This window comes from Haliaeetus albicilla, chromosome 21, assembly GCF_947461875.1.
Source record: "Haliaeetus albicilla chromosome 21, bHalAlb1.1, whole genome shotgun sequence".
NCBI classification, from domain to species: Eukaryota; Metazoa; Chordata; class Aves; order Accipitriformes; family Accipitridae; genus Haliaeetus; species Haliaeetus albicilla.
Window position 1 is genome coordinate 27,514,186 of NC_091503.1, and position 22,144 is coordinate 27,536,329.

The window sequence follows — 22,144 nt, forward strand, 5'->3', positions numbered from 1 at the left end:
CTCATTCCAAACATGGGATGGGGGGGGGGTGGAGAAAGACAATTTTTTCACAGAGATGGTTTTCTTTAATCTGTTTACAAAAAAGGTAGTCACATTTGGTTTTGCATTTGGAAATCCGCCCTTTACATACTTGCCAAGCAACAAGTGATCATTTTATCCCAAGCCAGTATAAACATTTCTCCAAAGCCAGGCAGACTTTGCAGGTTGATATCTTGTAAAATTACAGATATCTTCCAGGTGGAGGTCATCCACACATACTAATCGATCAAAATGAAAGAGATGAAACAGATCTTAATTCTGTTTTGACCATTGAAGGAAACTTGTCATAATGCCTGCCTTCCATTGTAACCAGGGAGAGCACTAGAAGTTTGGGCCAGATAGTTCTTTAGTTTAAATCATTGATAAAACTCTCACATGTCCACCAGGAGTGTGATTAAATTTGAATAGAAAGGTTCACAATAATTCTATGGTAGCTTCCATTTCTGTATCTTTGAGTTTCTGGGAAGCTAGTGGGAAAAGACAATTAAAAGCTTGACAGTTTTTAGTGCGCTGCTTGCATTAAAAAGAAACCATTTCATTTCCTCCCAGAGCTCATATTCATTTGTTGGTTTAGCGCAATATATTCTATATCTGCCATGGGTTTTGGTAGGAATTATAATGTGGGAAGAACTGTCCCTCTTAGGATTTATTTTCTTGCTTTCTTTTCTTGTGCCTACCCACATAGACTGGGTTTCTTATTGTTTCAAATATAACTTGCAATACCAAAATTATCAGCAGTCTAAATTATAGTTAAGATACATATTTCCCCAGCCAGCTGGGAAATGTCTTAAGAGCAGACTGCACACCAGTGAACAATCATTGCAGCTCCACTTTTTCAACTCAGATACGCATATTTTAGTCACTGTGACCTAAAAAACTGTTCTAGCTCTCTGAGTCCATCAGGTGTCCCAGATTTCATGCCAGAATCCAATTTATTAGCTCTCCTGAAGGAAAAGTCCCCTCTGCCTGTACAAATGGAAAATACAACCTTTTCCTCAGTTCAGGGACAGATCATCAGGAGGAATTAGGAAGCTAGGGTTTTTTGTATGCCTGTCTAAGAGATAAGTGTAAAATATTTGGCAGTGCCATTGTGAGTATTCTTAAAATTAAAGCCAAGATTAAGATCACTTTTGCTCACAAGTGCAAAAATCTCTCAAATTCAAAGTCTCCTTAGTGACTTGGTAAACCATGTCCAAAAGAAAACAGATTTTGCTTCTTTTTAGTTTTCTCTTTAATCTTACATAGCCATATAATCACAAGAGATTCCTTTGTACACATCAACAATCTGGGTCTCCATGCATTGCATACGAGTAGCAAAAACTTCAGACCTCTGGAAGTTATCACTGCCAGGATCTCACCCTGACTTTTAAAAAAACAATCTTTATCATAGGCCTTTTATTACAAGTTAGATAACCATGGAACTTTTCTTACTTGAATTGAATGCTTCACACTTTCTAATAAGTCTGAAGCATTATAAATGTACATTTTACAATACAGAAGAAATACTCACATACGCTTTATACTGATTTGATCCAGAAACTTAATATTATTTGTTAACAGTCCCAGTGTTTTGATGGTGTCTGGACATTATTCTGGTTAAATCAGTCCCATTGTACCATAACAGGCCTTTACACACTTATATTCAGATGTATGGGTGCCTCCTTTAAAATCAAAAGACTTATGTGGTTATAATATTTATATAAATTTGCATAAGTGGATCAGAAAGTGGCTTAGAAATTAAGCTGCTGCAATGCTGTCAGAAACCATGTGCACAACTACAAGGCTTGATGTACAGAAATTAGAGCCCCTCTAAATTCAACTCTGTGTGATGTAAAATCAGCAAAAGTAAATCACATTTCCATTTGTTTGTCTTTAAGATTCAGCAGTTGAGTAAACTGAATATTTTTTGGCTTTGGACAAAAAAAGATAGCTGGAGTTTATAACTTGTAAGTTTTAGTCTCTGTTTTAGTCATGTATCAGATGGTTTCTTGATACAACATTCATAAGCACCTAAGTTTTCACTCCATGTACTCTGCTGCTAATCTTTGTCTTAAATTGTTTTTAATGCTCAGTTTAGCTAAAGCGCTCGGGCCCCATTCTCTGAAGGACAGTACAAAAGCAGCATAGCACAACAACAGAAAGCCTCCCCAAAACATCTCACTCTGCTCTTACTCCTAGTCCTCCAAAGTAGGACTCAGGTGGGTATTGGTCATCACTTTTCCCTCTGAAGAAAAAGCAAGACAATTCAAGGATCACAAGTGACAATTTAGGCTACTTAAGGGTGACAATAACCAGCAGCTTCATCAGGGCTCTGGGCAGACGAATGATCAGAGGTAGCTCTGGTAAAGGTCAAGATGCTGCTGCTGTTCACAGGGCCCTACTGCATGAGGTTATCACTGCTGGGAACAGGAGGGAGACCATGACCAAGGCTCTGCTGCAGCACACCACAGACAGCTCTTTTAATTCACATCCATTTTTTCAGCTATTTAAAACTGGGGTGTCCAGCTGGAATAACATATTCCTTCCCACAACCCTCCTCTTTGTATCAACCTCTGGCAGAAGAGTGAGGTCCAAAGCCAGAGACCGTTAACACCTGAATTCACCGAAGCTAGAGTTCATCTTTCCAAGCCACTTGCCAACACTTAAACTCTGACATTTTATCCTATGTGATTAATATTAATATTAGCAAGAAGGGAGATTTTCTTTTTCTATATCTCCCAAAGGGCAATGACAAACTCAGCACAGACCCTGTAGTTCACCTTGGAGCTTGGCTGTAATGAACAGATCTTTAGGAGGGAAGAAGAACACAAGAATACCATCGCTTCATTTAAATCTCTTCTCTTTCCATGCCATGAGAAAGCTCAGTTCTTTTTCCTCTGTGACAATTTAATCTCTCCAGTAACCACCCCATTTTACCAAAAGCTCAGGGGCATTCTGATTACATCACCTGAACTCTGCTCTGGACCCAATACTTTTGCCTGACAAGCAAAAAAACTTGCATTTAATTTCTTCTCACGGTGCACTGGCTTTGGCTGAATGCTTGGGCAGTGCTGTTTGCTTCTGCTTATACAACCCCAAAATTTTTAGATGTTCATCTACAATACCACTTTGATAGAATTCAGCAGCTGCCATCAGTTCTTTATGTTCATTTGTTTGCATTGACATGCCCTTAGATTTTAAATATATTTTGCTTATCCTTTCACACTGCTCCTGAGAGGCATTCTCTTTATAGTTCTGTTTCTTATTTCATCTCCTGCATCCTATTCATGATGCAGAAACTATATCTGTGGGTAACATTCTAGTTCTGACTTTCATAGTTTATTTACTCTGCAAAAAATCCTTGAAGCATAGTGCTCATTTGCAAGAAGATCCTTGAGGGAACATCTTGCAAAGAAACAAACATGAACTCATATTGTTGTGCTAATTACTGAGTTTAACATGAGAACTGCAGTGAGTGAAAAGCCACTGTGTGGGTGAGCCTCATTAAGATACAGCATTCCTGATTAATTGTTGAATTAATTGAATTCAGATGGAAGGATAGAGCACTTTCTGGGGCAGAATGGAAGTGGAAGAAAAATAACATTATTAGTTTATTTAGGTTCTGTCCTTATCATTTTCATTTGCATGTGCTATCGGAAGGACATTTAGGCAAACACTGAAGATTAAGAAAATTTTACAGAACACCAGTAATCAGTTCCACACTTCCAATGCTACTCTTAGAGTTATGTTTCTCATATTAATACTATTATGCAAATCCATTCAAATAAGGAAAAGACACTGTGTGCAAATCAACACCAACTTTGGAAACTGAGAATTTACCATGGGCTACTGTTGTGGTTTAACCATAGCCAGCAACTAAGCACCACGCAGCCGCCCACTCACTTCCCTCCTACCCAGTGGGATGGGGGAGAAAATCAGGAAAAGAAGTAAAACTTATGGGTTGAGATAAGAACAGTTTAATAGAATACATAAAGAAGAAACTAATAATGATAATGATAATACTTATAAAATGACAACAGTAATAGTAAAAGGATTGGTATATACAAATGATGCACAGTGCGATTGCTCACCACCCGCCGATCGACGCCCAGTTAGTCCCCGAGCAGACATCCCCCCTGCCAGGCCAACTCCCCCCAGTTTATATACTGGGCATGACGTCCCATGGTATGGAATACCCCCTTGGCCAGTTTGGGTCAGGTGCCCTGGCTGTGTCCTGTGCCAACTTCTTGTGCCTCTCCAGCTTTCTCGCTGGCTGGGCTTGAGAAGCTGAAAAATCCTTGACTTTAGTCTAAACGTTACTTGGCAACAACTGAAAACATCAGTGTTATCAACATTCTTCGTATACTGAACTCAAAACATAGCACTGTACCAGCTACTAGGAAGCCAATTAACTCTATCCCAGCTGAAACCAGGACAACTACACATCAAAACTCATTTGTAAAAGTTATCCTTCAACTAACTCTTAATCATGAACAAGCTCAGAAAGTGAGCTGATCACAGACTATACAAAACAAAAAAACTTTTAATTTTATAAATTACCCATGATGGACTCGTTTCCTAGCTTTATACAGCAATTCAGTCAATTACACTCCAGTAGGGCGTCTCTCTCTTGTAACTGAAGACAGAAATGAAGAAAGAAACCAACCTAATTTTAGTTAGGAGAGCTCAGAAGTGCAATGGATGAATAAGCAACATGGTGCCCTGATAGCTTGGATTGCTACAGCTTCACTGGTTTTTGCATTTATATCAACTGGATGTAGTTACTTCAGGCATAAGATGTCACATCTGCAGTCATCTTTTCAACTGAAATTTAGATCTAGCCTTAGAGCTGAGTTTTAACACTATCATAATAGCAAGGTTTGGGCAGTAAAGACCATTTTATCCTACTGTAAAATTCAAAGTGCTTCGTTCTCTGTAATCTTGGTCAATGAGAAGAAAAGCAAGGACTTGCATTAAACAGAATCTGGAAATAGCATAAATGAGATGGCCAACCTTTCACCAGAACAGACCTGATTAACTGGGTCAGCTTCTTCCATGAAACATAAAGATGTCTTACCAACCAATTTCCATTATGTGTTTTGACAGCCACGGACTAAATTTGGAAGAAGGAATAAATATTTAGTAGAAAACAATTTAAATCCTAAGGTAGTAGCAGTCTCAAAAGTTATCCAAACCAACAATTCTAAAAGAAGTCTTTCATTACAGGATATGTTTCCGGTTAGCCCTCAGAAGCAGCATCAAGTTTCACAAGCCATCAGAAAGTCGTGGCCCAACAGAGTTTCCTCTCCCTATTTAAAGCCAGGCTGCATTAAGGAGGATGTGGGTTCTTATTTGATTCCCTCATTGCTGCATTATTCATTAATCCATCTAATGTAGCCATTTGGAAACAAATTCTGTCTCACATCTTGCCAGCTATGATATAGCAAAGCAAGCTCTTTCTCCCAAAGATTTTAACTCCTTCATAAAATAAACAATATAGACCACGTCTAGTTGTGTTTTCCTTTACTCTTGAAATAATAGTATGAATAGTTGTACAAGCAAGAAAAAAAAAGCAGAGAAAAGACATTTCTGCTCTGTCCAATGCATAGTCTGGGTCTTTAAACGTTACTTGGATGAAGTAAAACTTTACACTATTTTTGTGGTCTCACAGAGGCCAGGAACCTGTTCAACCTCAAATTGAGATCTGTATTACAGTCCTATGAGATGCATAAACTTTTGTCCTAGAACATCTGTAATACTGTGAAGTTTTCCTCCAAAACAAAACAGTCAATAGTCTAGCAAGTGAAATTTCCATTATTGTCAAAGGGAGTATCCAAAAATGCTGTATGATCTGCCCACTCTGATGACAATGACATCCCTTACTAGTTCATTTTACTGAAACCACTACCAACTGCTTACCTCATGTTCTCAGCACTTCTATACTGAAATTCTGGGGATAGCGCTGTCTACAGCTACATCACCACCAGGAGAATCAATTCATTACACAAACATCACAAGAAACAGTCTGTTTTGCAACTCCAAGGCTCCAAAAGCCTGCAAAAGCTAAACACACATTTTCAGCTCATTGGCAGAAAAGCTGAAGACTTCTGACTGGTTGTCAAATAGATCATCAAGCCTTAGAAACAGGTGAGACTCAATGGTGCCATAAATCAGCTCTTTAGAGATGCTGTGCTCTATGGAAACAACTGCAGTAGTCACATTTAAAGATAATAGAATCATAGAATCATTTAGGTCGGAAGAGACCTTCAAGATCATCGAGTCCAACCATCATCCATGCCCACTAAACCATGTTCTGCAGTACCTCATCTATGCACTTTTTGAATACCTCCAAGGATGCTGACTCCACCACTGCCCTGGGCAGCCTATTCCAATGTCTGACAACCCTCTCAGTAAAGAAATTTTTCCTAATATCCAATCTAAACCTCCCCTGCCACAACTTGAGGCCATTTCCTCTTGTCCTATCACCAGCCACCTGACAGAAGAGACCAGTACCCACCTCACTACAACCTCCCTTCAGGTAGTTGTAGAGAGCGATAAGGTCTCCCCTCAGCCTCCTTTTCTCCAGACTAAACAACCCCAGTTCCCTCAGCCGCTCCTCACAAGACTTATGCTCCAGGCCCCTCACCAACTTGGTTGCCCTTCTCTGGACACACTCCAGCACCTCCATGTCTTTCCTGCAGTGAAGGGCCCAAAACTGAACACAGGACTCGAGGTGCGGCCTCACCAGTGCCAAGTACAGGGGGACGGTCACCTCCCTGCTCCTGCTGGCCACACTATTTCTGATACAGGCCAGGATGCCGTTGGCCGCCTTGGCCACCTGGGCACACTGCTGGCTCATCTTCAGCCGGCTGTCAACCAGCACCCCCAGGTCTTTCTCTGCCAGGCAGCTTTCCAGCCACTCTTCCCCAAGCCTGTAGCGCTGCATGGGGTTGTTGTGACCCAAGTGCAGGACCCGGCACTTGGCCTTGTTGAACCTCATACAATTGGCCTCAGCCCATCGATCCAGCCTGTCCAGATCTCTCTGTAGAGCCTCCCTACCCTCAAGCAGATCGACCCTGCCTCCCAACTTGGTGTCATCTGCAAACTTGCTGAGGGTGCACTCAATCCCCTCATCCAAATCATCAATAAAGATATTAAACAGAACAGGGCCCAACACCGAGCCCTGAGGAACACCACTTGTGACCCACCGCCAACTGGATTTCACCCCATTCACCACAACCCTCTGGGCTCGGCCATCCAGCCAGTTTTTCACCCAGTGAAGAGTGCACTTATCCAGGCCACAAGACGTCAGTTTCTCAAGGAGTATGCCATGAGAGACATTGTCAAAGGCCTTGCTGAAGTTGAGGTAGAGAACATCCACAGGCTTCCCCTCATCCACTAGGCGGGTCACCTGGTCATAGAAGGAGATCAGGCTGGTCAAGCAGGACCTGCCTTTCATGAACCCATGCTGACTGGGCCTGATCCCCAGCTTGTCCTGCACATGCCGTGTGACCGCACTCAAGATGAACCACTCCATAATCTCCCCCGGTACCGAGGTCAGGCTGACAGGCCTGTAGTTCCCCAGATCCTCCCTCCGACCCTTCCTGTAAATGGGCATCACATTGGCAAGTGATATCGGGTATCAGAGGGGCTGGGGGTAGCTAGGCTTAGATTCTGAGTGATGCCCACTTCAGTACTGAAAGTCCAGTCGCATTCAAGATCTTGAACTATCACGATTACAGATGTACTTATAGCGCACTGTACTTTCAATTTAGTTGCGTTCAATGAATCAGAATGGCCAGATTTAAGGAGTTTGGTTGAATTCAATGAACTATCATGGCTAGATTAATGAACAGTACAGTTTATTAAAGCAACAGGAGTACAGGTCCTTTTGGATTGCTGGTGATAAATACGCTGTCTGCAAAGCACGTGCAAATAATAATACAGTCATCAATATATAACATAATACAAACACACTACATTATGGAAAAACTCTATAGAGATTTCTAAGTTTCCCAGGGAAGCACTTGGTATAACCAAGGGTTCGAATCTTACCCAATAGGCATCTCTTGGGGGGAAGAGAGGTTCAGCCCGTCAGCTGATCACAGAAGTCAGCAATGTCCTCCCAACTTGTCTGTGATGGTATCTTCCCTAACATTACCCCTCTCTTAAGGCTGTTTATACTATTTTCCTATGTAGGTGGAACTTAAGTGACTCTAGTCATATATACCTTTACTATGATTGGTATAAAGTCTTCTTGCTTTGCTTTTAAAGGTTCATGCTGGAGAAAATTCAGAGCATATGCTCAGTGAGGGGTGGTTGCACCTTGGAGGGAGGTAGCTTTTGGGATGGAGGTGTATTTTGGTATTATAATGAGATTACAATGAGAAAAGTTCACCCAGAGGACATGATTTTGCGTGTCAGTACTGCAGAATGGGGCACTTAAGATATAAATCAGAAGTAGGGCAGTAGGTTGACAGAACCCCCATTATTTCACCTCCTTGCTTCAGTGGATTCAATGCAGGGACCTTCCGTTCTAGTTCCTATCGTTCCAGTTCCCTATCCCTGCGATGATATGACAGACCCTGGCTGCGGTGTCTCCACTCCACCCTCTGTGTTGCTTCTCTTAGAGTCAGCATACCAAGCTCCCTTGGTGTTGCTAACATCTAAGGTTGCAGGTTATGTTGCTTAGGAAATTATTGTGGAACAGACTCCTTGCATATACACTGCATTCTGCCCTGGAGGTTTACCTCACCTTAAGCCGGGGGGACTTCCAGCAATCATTCCACGCCTGGCACTGGGTACCAGGGAGAAGAGCTCAGCACCTCCCTCTCCCCTTCCCCTCCTCAGGAAGCTGGAGAGAGCAGTGAGGTCACCCTTCAGCCTCCTTCTCTCCAAACTAGATAAAACCCAGTGTCCTCAGCCACTCCTCATAGGACATGCCTTCCAGGCTCCCAGCCCCTTCCCCAGCTTTGTTGCCCTTCTCAGGACACGTTCACATACCTTAACATCCTTTTTCAATGGTGGGGCCCAGAACCACACACAATACTCAAGGTGAGGCTGCACCAGTGCTAAATACAGTGGGATAATCACCTCTTTGGACGGGCTGGTTATGCTGTGTTTGATGCACCCCAGGATGTGGTTTGCCCTCTTGGCCGCCTGGGCACACGGCTGACTCTTGTTGAGCCTGCTGTCAACCAGCACCCCCAGATCCCTTTCTGCAGGGCAAATCTCCAGCCACCCCTCTCCCAATTTAGACTTATGCCTGGCCTTAGTCCATCCCAGGTGCAAAATTCGGCATTTGGTCTTCTTCAGTTTCATGCCATTGATGATTTCACAATGCTCCAATCTATCCAGATGCCTCTGCAAGGCCGCTTGTCCCTTGAGAAGGTCAACAGCACCTCCCAGTTTGGTATCGCCAGCAAACTTGCTAAAGGTGCATTCAACTCCTGCATCCAGATCATTGATACAAATATTGAACAGAACTAGCCCTAGAATTGAGCCCTGAAGAACAGTGCTGGTGACAGGTCATCATATATAGCCCCATTCACTGCAACCCTTTGAGCTCTGCTCTTCAGCCAGTTCTTCACCGAGTGCACTGCCTACCTGCTTATCTCACAGCTGAACAACTTGTCCAGAATGATGAGGGACAGTACCAAAAGCCTTACTAAAACCCAGCAAAACTACATCCACCACCCACTAGGCAGGTGACCTTATTGTAGCAAGAGATCAAATTAGAGAGACAGGGCTTCCTTTTGTGAACCCATGTTGACTGTGCCTGATGATTGCACTGTTCTTTAAAAGTCTTTCAACAGCACCCAGCATGACCTTCTCTGTCATTCTTCCAGGTACTGAATCAGTTTTGCACACAGAATTACATACCAGTTTTACATGTCTACAGTAAAGGAGCTGTTATAATGAATTAGATGAGGTCTAATGATTTTACCAGACATCATGAATCACTGCACTAGGCTTTGTGTTCAGTGGATTGTTTACCATCATTTGAAATGTTTGACCTGAAACCAAAAAACTCTGCAGACAAGCATTAAGTCTTAGTATTTCAGAAAAGCGTGTATTGGTAAAATCATAGTTACATAAAGGAAGCCTCTCTGCATAACTAAGAAATAGTACTTTTATTAAGTAATTTGTTTTGGATTATATGAGCAGAGTTGCAGGCTGTGTTTTCAGTTAATCTCCATTTATTTGATTAATTGAAATAAACAGATCTATACCTGTAACACTAGAAAGGGGAAATTTTCCACCAGGGCAGGGAAAGCAATCACCTTATATACTGAACCTTTAAACTCAATACTTCAATTGTTGTACTAAGCCATAAATCCTGTTAAGGCAGTGAAATCAGACATTCAGAAGACAAACAGCATCTCGCCTTGTTGTCACAGACATTCTGCAGTTGCTGCAGGAGCATCACTGACTTTTACTGAGAAGCATTTCTGATTATTCTGTATGATTCCATATAAGAGTCAAATCTGTTGTATCTGATTAATCTAAAGATTTGGATGCTGTTAGTGAACATTTCTTGATTTTGATAAGTCACAGCATGGTTGATTTCTAGTAAGTGCATCTCTCTGAATTCAGAATATTGTATTTGGCAACCACCCCATTCCATAACTACAATATAAAAACTGACAAAGAAATAGGTCAGTGCAACTCTACAGATGAGGAAATTTAAGGAAGAAGATACTACAGAGATACACCTGAGACATATGTAGCAGTTAATAAAGAGGACTTGCTTACTTAAGAAATTAGGAATTACAGATTTTGATTTTCAATACAATTCTGAGTGATGTCTGTCCTAATAGACTAGAGTTGCAAATTTCCACGTATTTTGTAACTGATGCTAGAAAGCCAGTCTTTCTTTTCACTTACGACATCCAAAAGCTAGTTTAAACTAGATAACTACAGCTAAACCTAAATAAAACAGAGGAAAATACTGAAAAATACATAAACACAGTTCTCAACTACAGGCAACACTTAACACTTACTACTACAATATTAATTTATATTGTCTTTTGCTGTCCCACAGGCAATAAGAATTCCTCCTTAGTGTGCACATGCTATGGTCAGCAAGCTAACAATGTATCTCATTTTTGTGCACAATCCATTCCAGAAGCCGAAAGAATTACACCAATCAAGATAAATACAGTTACAGAGGTTACTATAAAGGAAGCAGTATGTATCACCACACAGGAGCATAGCAACCTACCTATATTAATGAATTTGCTGATGTTGAAGATATCAGATATGTTCTTGCTTTAGATTTCCAAAGTAAATGCTTTTGAGTTCTCAACTCAATTCCATCTGAACCACAGAAGGAAAGCAAGATACTGTGGAAATTTCATGGAAAAGCTCTCAGCGTAGGTCTGTGCAGTGCAATAGAATCAACAGTCTCAGAGGAATGGTCTTCCTTTTCAGAATTGCGAATCTGGCACCAGGAAAATTGCCAGCACATTGCCCAAGTACAAATAATTAGTAAACCCAACATCTCTCTCAAGAAGCATGCAGAACACAACCTTAGAAACCAAATGTTAAAAGTTATAGCATCATAATTTTCACTACTGGCAAGAAAAGACCTGGTCAGAAATGGGACCTTCTGTTCCCTGCAACCTAAAGAACAGAAAAAAAGGACACACTGAATTGTATCGATAAAGTGCGCGTAGCTTGATATCCTGTCTCTGAGAGTGGCCCATAGTAGGAGTTCGGAGAAACAATACAAAAGCTGGGCAGATACAGAGTTTTGTCCTTTCTGATACACTCTTCTACCAAACTGCAGTTCAGGGAACTTCAAAGACAGATATTGGGGTATCAAGAGTCACCTTATTAATTTCAGGCACATATATAGGCTCACTTTCTAGTCAGTGGAAAGAAATAAGTCACCGAGACCACAGTTCACTCATCCCCGATGTCTACCTTTGACTTAAAAGTGCCTACTTCACTGCTTTCAGGAAGGCTTGAGGCTGATCTGGATCTAGTATCAATATAGATCTCTACATTGTAGGAGTCTTCATTTAGCTAAATGAATCCAACCTTTTACGTTTAAAAAAAAATTATTTTTTCATCTTTACATTTATTTAATATTTTTTCAAATGTAGATTATGCCTGCTGTGGGAAAAATTGCTATACCTTTGCTTTTTAAGTTCAGTATCTGGATAATTCGATACCCTTAGGTTCTGTGCTGTGAGATGCAGTCATTCCTTGTAGATCTTCTCCACACTATTCATGATTTTATAGAGTTCAACCTCCCCTCCATTGTTTCATTTCTAGGTAAAAGAATCCTAGGTCTCTACAAAGCTCTTTCCAAAATGGACTAAAAACCCCAGATCTATAGCACTAAAAATATAGGTATATTATCAAATTTTTGGAGTGGCATAATCATGTTTTCCTCCTTGTTTAACTATTGAATATTAAGGACTCTCAAGAAAGCACTTTTTTGACCTCCACTGAATATTAAGCTCATATATCTGTAGTATTACAGAACAATTTTATTATATGAAATATACAGTTTTCATACTGATATTCAAAATACAAAGCTCTCAAACTGTGAGTACTAGTGGTGAATATGAGATACTTTTATTTATATATCTAATTATATAAACTCATTATTTACCAATGAGCATTTTTAATTCTCTTCCAGTCTACCCTTCCAACAATCTGTTCTAACAAGATGGCATGATCTTCAGATTTGAAGTTGATTTTGCACTGTGCTTTTAAAACTTTAGTGTTTGAATAGTTTGACAGCATGCAAAATGAACTCCATAATCATTATTATTATCTTGTATACTCTTTTGGACTGTCTTGTAGAGCAGAGAGAAACTATTAGACCATTCCTGCTTGTCTATACTTTCATAGTAAGTGAATGATAATGGCTCCATTTTCACTTTTTTTTCTGTCATTAATATGATTTTAAACTGAATAATGAAAGAACAAATAGCATTCTAACAGTAAATGGTGGTAGGAAAATGGGGGAAATTATGGAAAGTTTCTAAGATAAACCAAATTGTTGCTCTAAGTGCCCCTCATTAATTCTCTGAAAGGCTATTGTCAAACAAAAGCAGGAGAAACCTGCTCTGAAGGCTGCTCAGGGATGTTTTCCTATTTAGATCTTTATGAATTTGAGTCATCCAAGGAGATACTGGTGTAAAACATGAGCCTTGCTCATACAGAGTCACCTACCAGGTGTTGCAAAGACAATTCTCATTTCCAGCATTTAGAAATGTCCTGAACCTAACCTTTTCAACTGACTAGGCACCTCTGCAAATCTGAAGCGAGATACAAGAAAACACTAGATAAAGAAATTTTGTTGGCATTCAGACTGTCTGAATGTGGTCACTCCAAGGCCTACTGAAATAATTTCTGATTGGAAAACTGCAACTGCACCTGATCCAAACCTCAAAGATTACCTTCCTAGAAACTCTTAAATAGAAGTCTTCCTTGAATGATCTTAAAAATATTATTTGAAGATGGAAAACATATGGTTGTTTCCTGGAGTGACAAATTCATCGATGCATAAACCAGGAAAACAATTGACAAAAGTAGTGCATTGAGGAGAAATCCAACTTTCCTTAATATTACATGAGTGCAGGATTATGACTTTTAGTCTGATTTAGAATGCTGCAGGAGAGGAGTCAATTTTTTGGTTTTAAGCAGTGATGTTTAACATGGTCAGATTCCAATAGAATAAATTAGTCAATTCAGTGCTTAAAAAAAATCTTATGTTTCCACATCTTTATGACTAGAAGGGATCACTACATTATTTTGTTTGACATGCCTGTGAATGATCACAGGTCACATAATTTCACTATATTATCTTTATATTCAGCCCAATCAACTCATGAATTTACTTGGCTAAAACTTCATCCCAGGACGCATCCAGCTTTGATTTGAAGACATCAAGAAAACTATCAAAAAACTTGCAAGAAAAATTCATTACACTTATCAGTTAAAAATTACAAGACAGACAGAAACACTATTTATGTTCTGAGTAATTTATGTGTAATAGTTAATACATTTCATCATATTGTACTATATATTTCAAAAACTTTTGAAAGATCACAGAAACTTGTTCTCTCACTCACTATATTTGACAGGTATTACTGGTGGCAAATGCTTAGACTATAATTCGGTTATCTAAAGAAGGCTTTGCATTGTATATGTAAAACACACAAAAGGGATATTAGTCAACATCATTCCCTACAAAGAGTTGCATGCATGCTCATGCTGATTTTTATGGTGAACAGTTTGAATAAAACACTCATCTTGCCTAGGGGAATTCTATTACATATTGGGACAGTTTCACTTTGCCTGACCTTTTCCTAGTGAATTAGGAGCTCAGAAGTGAGGTGTTAAATTAGCTGAGCTGTATTTACTCTCTTGCTGCCTTTTTCCTCATACGTACCTTGTGCCTCTTTCTCCTTGACATCCATCTTGTAAAAATTTATTTTGTAATTATGTTGTGACTTTCCCCTTCATATGTTTGTTTTTTTTTAAACAAGGTTTTTCCTGAGATGTACATAATTTACTACACACATTTTTCCTGATTTTTTCCTGCCAAAATCAATCATTCATCATTTTTAAGGATTAATGGCCCTTTGAGGTTCAGGTTTTTTCCTCTGTGGCTTAAGACTCTTGTGCTTCAAACTGCCCACCTAAGAGAAGCATATGCCCTCACTATGGTTGTGATTTTTATTAAGATGTGTGGACATCACCTTTGCACCTATCCTTTTTTTACCCTCCCCCTACTCAGTCATTTTGACATTTTTGTTGTTGTTGTTGTAATTCTACTCTAGTTCTATGCAACTATATGCAGAATAATTTCAAAAGAACTACAACAGCCGTTCAATATCTATGGAGGTCCCATTGCAGTAATAAAAAGATTTCCCAGATACCGTCAGGGAAAGATAAAACACACTTTAGGCCACAGAAATTAATTAGGGTCAGAAACAAAAATGTTGGGAAGTTTGAGCTGAGGCAGTTCAGACAAACTTTAAAGTGACAAGTTTCCATAATTTAAAGTTATCTTAGAACAAGACTACTGCCTTTAATCATGGAACCTATATTTTAATCTTAGATCTGCTTACTAAGTAAAAAAAAAAAAATCTTCTGTTATGTTTGCAGCCAAGGCCATTTGTAAACAAGTTCCAGCATCAAACACAAGATGAGTTCAGGATATTTCCTAAACATTATACAATATGACAAAGCATATGACTAATCTATTAAGGTTACATCCATTGTCTATTAAAAATATACTGTATATAAAGTAACAAATCTATTTTCCAGTTAGGAGTAATAACACCTTGGCGTCAATTTAAAGGAAGTTTTCTTACAGACATTAAAGTTTACAAGTTCAGCTACAGGTAAAGCTTCAGCACCTGAAGTCTAGACAAAAACTAGAACTGTTCTTTATTGTTTTCAGAATATCCACTGAAGCAATCATTCACGTTTGAGTTGGCTGCAGCTACCCATCTGAGAGTAGGGAGTAATGCAGACAATTTCACAACTCAGTGGGTACTCACTGAGTGGTTGTGCTTCTTTTTTAATCCCTAAATCAAGCAGAAACTGAAAAAGCTAAAAATCTCCTTATGCACACTGCCCCTTTATAGGCAACATTTCTCCTTCCTGTTCAGCATATCTCCCTATCTTGATATGGCTATCAAAACTATTATCACTGATACCACTGAATTCTGTATTTTGGTTATCTGGATATTTTCTTATCTCCTAAAATATATGACAGATCAAAGATCCATACCATGTTACTGTAAAAAAGTACATCATTCAAAGGTATTTGATTTCTTGCCTCTACGGCTCCTCTTAGGAAACAGAGAGTCTCACTATTCTGTTTCCAGTCTATAATTATCAATGCTCAGTTTGCAACCTTTTTCATCATGCCAACTCTCTTATGTCAATAATTTTTTTCCCTTCCTGTTGGTTACTTCCCAGATATATTTATACAGAACAATCACATCCCTTCTCCACACACTTGCCAGACTAAACAACCCAAATTCCTTTAGTTCCCTGTCTCTTCCTTCATCATTGCAACAGCCCATCCCTGTAAGTCCCTGTTTTGCTTCTTTCTTGTTTGGATCCCACTATATCCATACAACTCTAGAGGCCCAAAAGTCACATATGTACACAACCTGAATACATTGCACTAGTATGCTTTATGTCACATGACTACACTTACGTGAAGATGCATCAGGCGGAGGAAATAGAATTAATCATCTCCTTTCAAAAGAAATGCATCTCTTCCACAGATGTTGAAGAGAGAGAAAGGAAAACAGAATCTGATTTCTCTTCCTGTTCCCGTAGCTGAGGCTAATGTCAAAATTCAAAGAAACTTGTCTGTGTCTATGACACTGCACAGCTGGGCAGCCTCAGTTCACTGTGGTACCACACAGAGCTGGGGTATGTTAAGGGTATTCACATCCCAGTTTCATGTTCTCTGAAGGGCTCTTACCAATATGTATCAGCTTGCACTCAGGACTGTTTTTTGCTGCAATTCAAATAGCAGGGGTTTTATTCTAATAGTGCAGTGAAATTAAAGCATACTCTCAGGGCTCCATCCTAAGCCATGCCACCAGACTGATGCGGTAGGTATGAAAGCTGTGTTATCCTACCTACTTACATTCAAAAATCCACAAAGGTCAACAAAAGACTTTGAGTGTCTTCAACAGGCTCGAATTAATTCCTGTGTAGAAACATTTTTTACCTCATATTTCCTGGCTAGAGTGACTACTGTTCAGTGACACCAAACATCTGGAGCTCAGACTACATTCCTGATTCCCCCTGCAACTAGTCCTCACTTCCTGAACAGCAAGTGCAAAAGCTAATTTTCAACCCAGAGAGCCAAGCTCAGAGCCTGTCCTCTGCACTGTACCAGATGGTATTAGAAGTAGCTTTGGCGCAGAGGAAATGCCAACCTGCACCAGACTGCTGTTTTCTGTCCTAGATTTCATGTAGGTCGGCTTTAGTTCCTTAAATTTGTCCCAGCACTAAGTGGCTATACCCTTGTGGGTCCTTGTAGGGCCAGGACACCTTGCTATAAATTTCACAGGTGATCCAGCTGCAAACATCCCTTCCTCCTCCCCCCCACTCTCTCCATGCTTGAAGTATTTCAAAAGGGGCAAAGCCACAGCTGACCTGATGTACTGGTGGCAACAATCCTCCTTTGATGGGGAAGGTGGACTAGATAACCTCCAGAGCTCCCTTTCAACAAGCATTTCTATCATTAAATGAACAATTTTCCTCCCTGCCCAATATAGCCCTGCTGTGCCTCTCCTATAAGACCAGTACCCATTTAAGCCAAGAGAAAAATAATAAAGCAGCAGCTCTGCAGCCTTTATTGGTGCATTTTTTTCCAGCACATCCAAACCTGCGTCCAGTGCAGCCTACAGTGAGCTGTGAGAGGCCACCTGTGGGTACAAGGCCAAATGGAGAACTGAGGGAATTGCATCAGACAGGGTGCAACAAGCACTCCCAACCTGGGCTGGACTTTGCCTTGGAGTTCTCTGGAAGCACATTACTTGATGTAAGCAAAAAGGCATACCAGGGCTATTATCATAATTTAATAGTAGACAGTGGGCTTGGACCAGGCTCTGCTTAGTACAAATGTAGCCATTAAGCCTAGTTCCTTCAATAAATCTGCTCGTGCTAAGCTTCAAATACACCTTCCTCTGCACCTTGTGGGACGGAGCTTACACTAAGTATAAACAATGGTGTAATGTGTTTCATGTGTCTTCCATTGAGCTTCACTGGCCAAGTTTGTTTTTTCTGGCCAAGCTGGAGCTATTGCTGTACAGTTTCCAGTGCAATTACTCACAATGTTCTTGTGTTCCTTCCCCATCCCAGCATGTTGCTTCCTGTGAAATTTTCCATAACATCTTCAGCTAGTCCTTAGCCTTGTGGGAAACAGAAGCAAATAATCTCTCTGAACTCAGACCACATAAACAGAAGGCTGAAAGCATTACAGCAAAACGCATCTCTGAGCAAAGGGTGTTCAACATAAACATACTGCCATTCGGTTCCAGGCACAAAAAACATCTCCTCTCGCTCTTTTTCTTCTGTCCTCCCAACCTCTTGGGAAAAAAAAAAACCAAACCAAAACAACCAACACTGTTATTTCTGGGAAAAAAAAGAGCATATCTGGTCCAAGACATAAGAATAGGATTTAACCCAAAGATCTGCACATCTGGGAAACACAAATTACATTAGTGCACATAATGGAAATACACACACTGTGTTACTACTTAGAGACATACAAACTGTAACACTTGAGTCCTTGGAGCTGAGTGTCAGCTGGTGTTAATTATCAAAGCGCCACCAGTTCCAGTGGAGATCTGCCCACTCGCAGCAACTGAGGCTCCAATCCTTGGCCACTGAACTTCTGAGACACTACCCAGCGACATTAGATACAGTGCTGTAGGTACTGGCACACACTCCCGACCATGATTTTGAAGCAGTACACTTTTGGCTCTTAGCTGGTCAAGACAGTCGTGTGTTCTGAGGAGAACAGCAATTGAGGCAGAAGGGACGTTAACACCCAGTGACCTACATACAAATAGTAAAGTGGAAGTAATTGTAAGAAGTGATTTCCCACAGCATGATACTGACCTTTGGAGATCAATTCGCCTTACTACTCACACAGTACTTATGAGAAACACAGTACTATCACCAGTGTGCTTAAACCTATGCAATTATCTCCCTCTCCCAAAGTCAGGCAAGGCTTTCAACCAGGAATTTTTTTGAACAGTTCATGAATTGTGCTGCTGTTTTGTTCAAAAATATGGTCTCTGTGCTTGAAGCATAAATTAAAAATGAATTCTGCCACTGGTGGTGAGCTGTTTGCACACATTAGCAATTTTTATGGGCTATGTAAGTAATTATTTGTAAGTGACACTATTCAGAAAGATGAGCCTACAGAAGGCAAGACTCAGGGTCAGTGCCTTTCAGGGTAATCACCATCAATGCTGTGCAATGAACCAGCCATGCTGCGAGGCTTAACAGCACAGCAAGTCCAAATGTTCAGCTCTCACAACAGCAGGCCTGCACTTGTTCTGTAGTATGATGCCAACTCCATCTAACTGTTGAGAGCTACCTAGCAGGATTTCAAGAATTACTAAAAAAATCCAACAATTCCCCATTTACCTTCAGAGAGAGGAGAATTCTTTTCACATATATCCTTATCATAGAAATTCTGAGATGGAAGGAAAATATAGTTTGAAATAAAATTCATAAGAGGCACCCCAATAGATACTTAAAAATCTCATTTGTAAACTTTAAATAAATATTTAAAACTCTGTCATAAAAAAAATCCTGGCTAAAAGGCAAAACCTTAGAAATTCACTGGCAAACAATGCTTCTCTCACAATACTTGTCTTGATAGAAGACTTAGGACACCTGCAGCCAGAGGATGGTCACAATAATTATTCTATTTACGGTGAATATGGAAACTGCTCAGAATCTGTTATAGAGACAACAGAGACTCAAAATCATGTCTTATGAGCCTAGAAACATGAAAGTTATTCAGCCAGAATGTGCCAAGACCAAATTAATAAGCATAGCCTGCATTCAAGGAGCAAGATTTATGAGAGACTAACATATTATCACTTTTATTGGAACCTGTATGATACAGAAAAGCAATTATGGAGAAAAGAAAACAAACTGCAAGATTAACCTTTTCCTTTTTACGTATGATTCGCAGAATTAGGTTTTGCTTAATCCTGTCAAAGGTTTTATCATAACATGCTACAAACTCGGGTTTGCACCCAGGGTATCTGAGGGAAGTCACTAGTCAGGCACAGCATAGCCATGGCATAGACAGCTATACAGTCATAGCTGCTTCTAAATAGCATGACTTGATATATAAACAGAAGCAAGCACTAATCCTGAAGAGAATATCCACCTATCCTCTTAGCAATCAAATATTAACTCCTCATGTTATGCAACTAATTCTGAAATAAAAGCACTTAATTATGGACTCCCAGGTATCCAAGTCATCATACAGTTGATTGAACTTGTGCTTCTAAACATCTGGGGCTGTCTGGTTGGGTTTTTTTCTGCCTTGATCTGGCTCTATATTCCTTTGCCAAATTATTTTCTCTGAATAAAGTTCCTTCAGTTTTGGTTCACAATCATGATTGTAGCTTTAGCCATTTAAACATCATCTGATATTTTCATCATTTGACAACACTATCAGTTAATAATATGTTCTTGGATCATGCTCTTCCACAGCCTCTGCTGACATCTCACAAAATTGTATTATGTCTTTGCATGTATTTCTATTTAAATATTTAAGTTTTTCATTAGAGTTAGCAAAGGGGGTAAATCTACAGTAAAAATTATGTTCACTTTTAAATAAATCGTTCGACAATACTAGTTCATATTTAAATAATTTCACTTAGAACAATGAAAATTGCATCTGAACTGCATTTAGCCATCTGTTTATTGCGCATACAATTCCTGCTACACATTTGTACTTGTAGTTAGTGAGGTAAGTGACCTCCAGTCTTGCATTTTGAAAACAAACAAGCAAACAAAAAACCAAAAACCAAACCAAACAAAAACCCCAACACCCAAACAAACAAAAAACAAACAGAAGAAAGAAAAGGTTTTGGATACCAAATAAACATGAAAAGACAGAACTAATTTGAGAAAAGGAAAGCCAGATTTTCAGTAGGGAGTGATATTTGATTCGTGTCTATTCCTGAATCTCAAACTAACACTTTTCTTATTTGCAGTAACTATACTTACATTTCGGTTTTGAGTTTTTTGTTTGACAAGCCATATCACTCACACCTTAATCTTGTAAATAAATGCCTCAGAGCAAGCTTTACTGTGAGGAATAGTTTTATACCTTGTTTTCTCTAATGACAGACAAACTTTGGGAGGATCAGGTAATCCTATGCAATATAAAACTTAATAGTATGTTCTACTGATATCTTCTCTATTAATGTAAACCAAAAATCCTAATATTGCCATGTCATTAGTCTTAAAAGTTCCTATTGTTCTATAAACCTTATCATCAATTTTTTTGACACACACAAGGTTGCAGTTAGATGTAGTCATTGATCTCCAAAAACAATTTGTATGTTCCCCTGAACAGGAACTCAGCAGCTCAGTAAACTATGGACTATATGGACTAAACAGTGGACTATTGAAACAACATGTTTATTCTTAATATTATTCTTCTGAAATACTGGAAAAGTTCCTTTCCCTTTACAGCTGTGGATTTGCAGCCTGTTCTGTGTGGTGACTGACTATATCTACTGAGGCAATAGAGGGCCTGAAGAAGTCCACAGAATGCTAATACTTCCATCCGAGTAGCAAGAAAAAGTTATGAAAAGTTTCTTTCACTGATTTTATGAATGGACATCCCCACTCTCCAGTGGGACAGTTTTCTGTCCTCTTTTACATGGATCTATGGTTAGGATCTCCATGATGTACCTGCATTTGTGAATATGGATTGTGAGGCAGAAAGACAGGGCAGAACAGTCAAATGTTGCATGTGAAAGGGCTCAGGGAAACTTGTCTGGAGTCAAAGAAGTCAAGTAGAGAGCAAGGGTGTTTAAATGAATTGGGAACTGGGCACTGATGGCTTGCTTTTCTTCCCAAGTAACTGTTTACATTATTCCATTTTCCCAGCCACCAGAGTCCCAGTGCTACCGTGGTCTGGAGGAGCACTTAAGCCACTCATGAGCAACATGAAACTCAAAAGCCACACGCTGGTCATCTCTAGTCCTTAATACACACACAACATGGAATACTCTAGATCTCAGTAACAAAGAGGTGATCTAAAACATGCTAAGAATGACATGAAAAATTAAAAGGAAAGCTTGCTTTCATCACAAATATGAAAACATGGGGTTTAATCTCTACCTTATAAAAGACAGAAAGTTTAGTGATGCAAATAAGTTTCATTTTTTTACCTTGAAATTCCACTTAACAAAGGATTTGAAATGGGAAGTGAGGGTCAAAAGTTTTTTAGTTGAAGAAAAAATATCCATGAGACTGAAGAATATTAGTAATCTTAATCTTAAAATATCCATGAAAATAAAACAGAGGGATGGATATTGTTTACTTTAAAAACAATTTATTTTCAAGAAATACTTTCTGG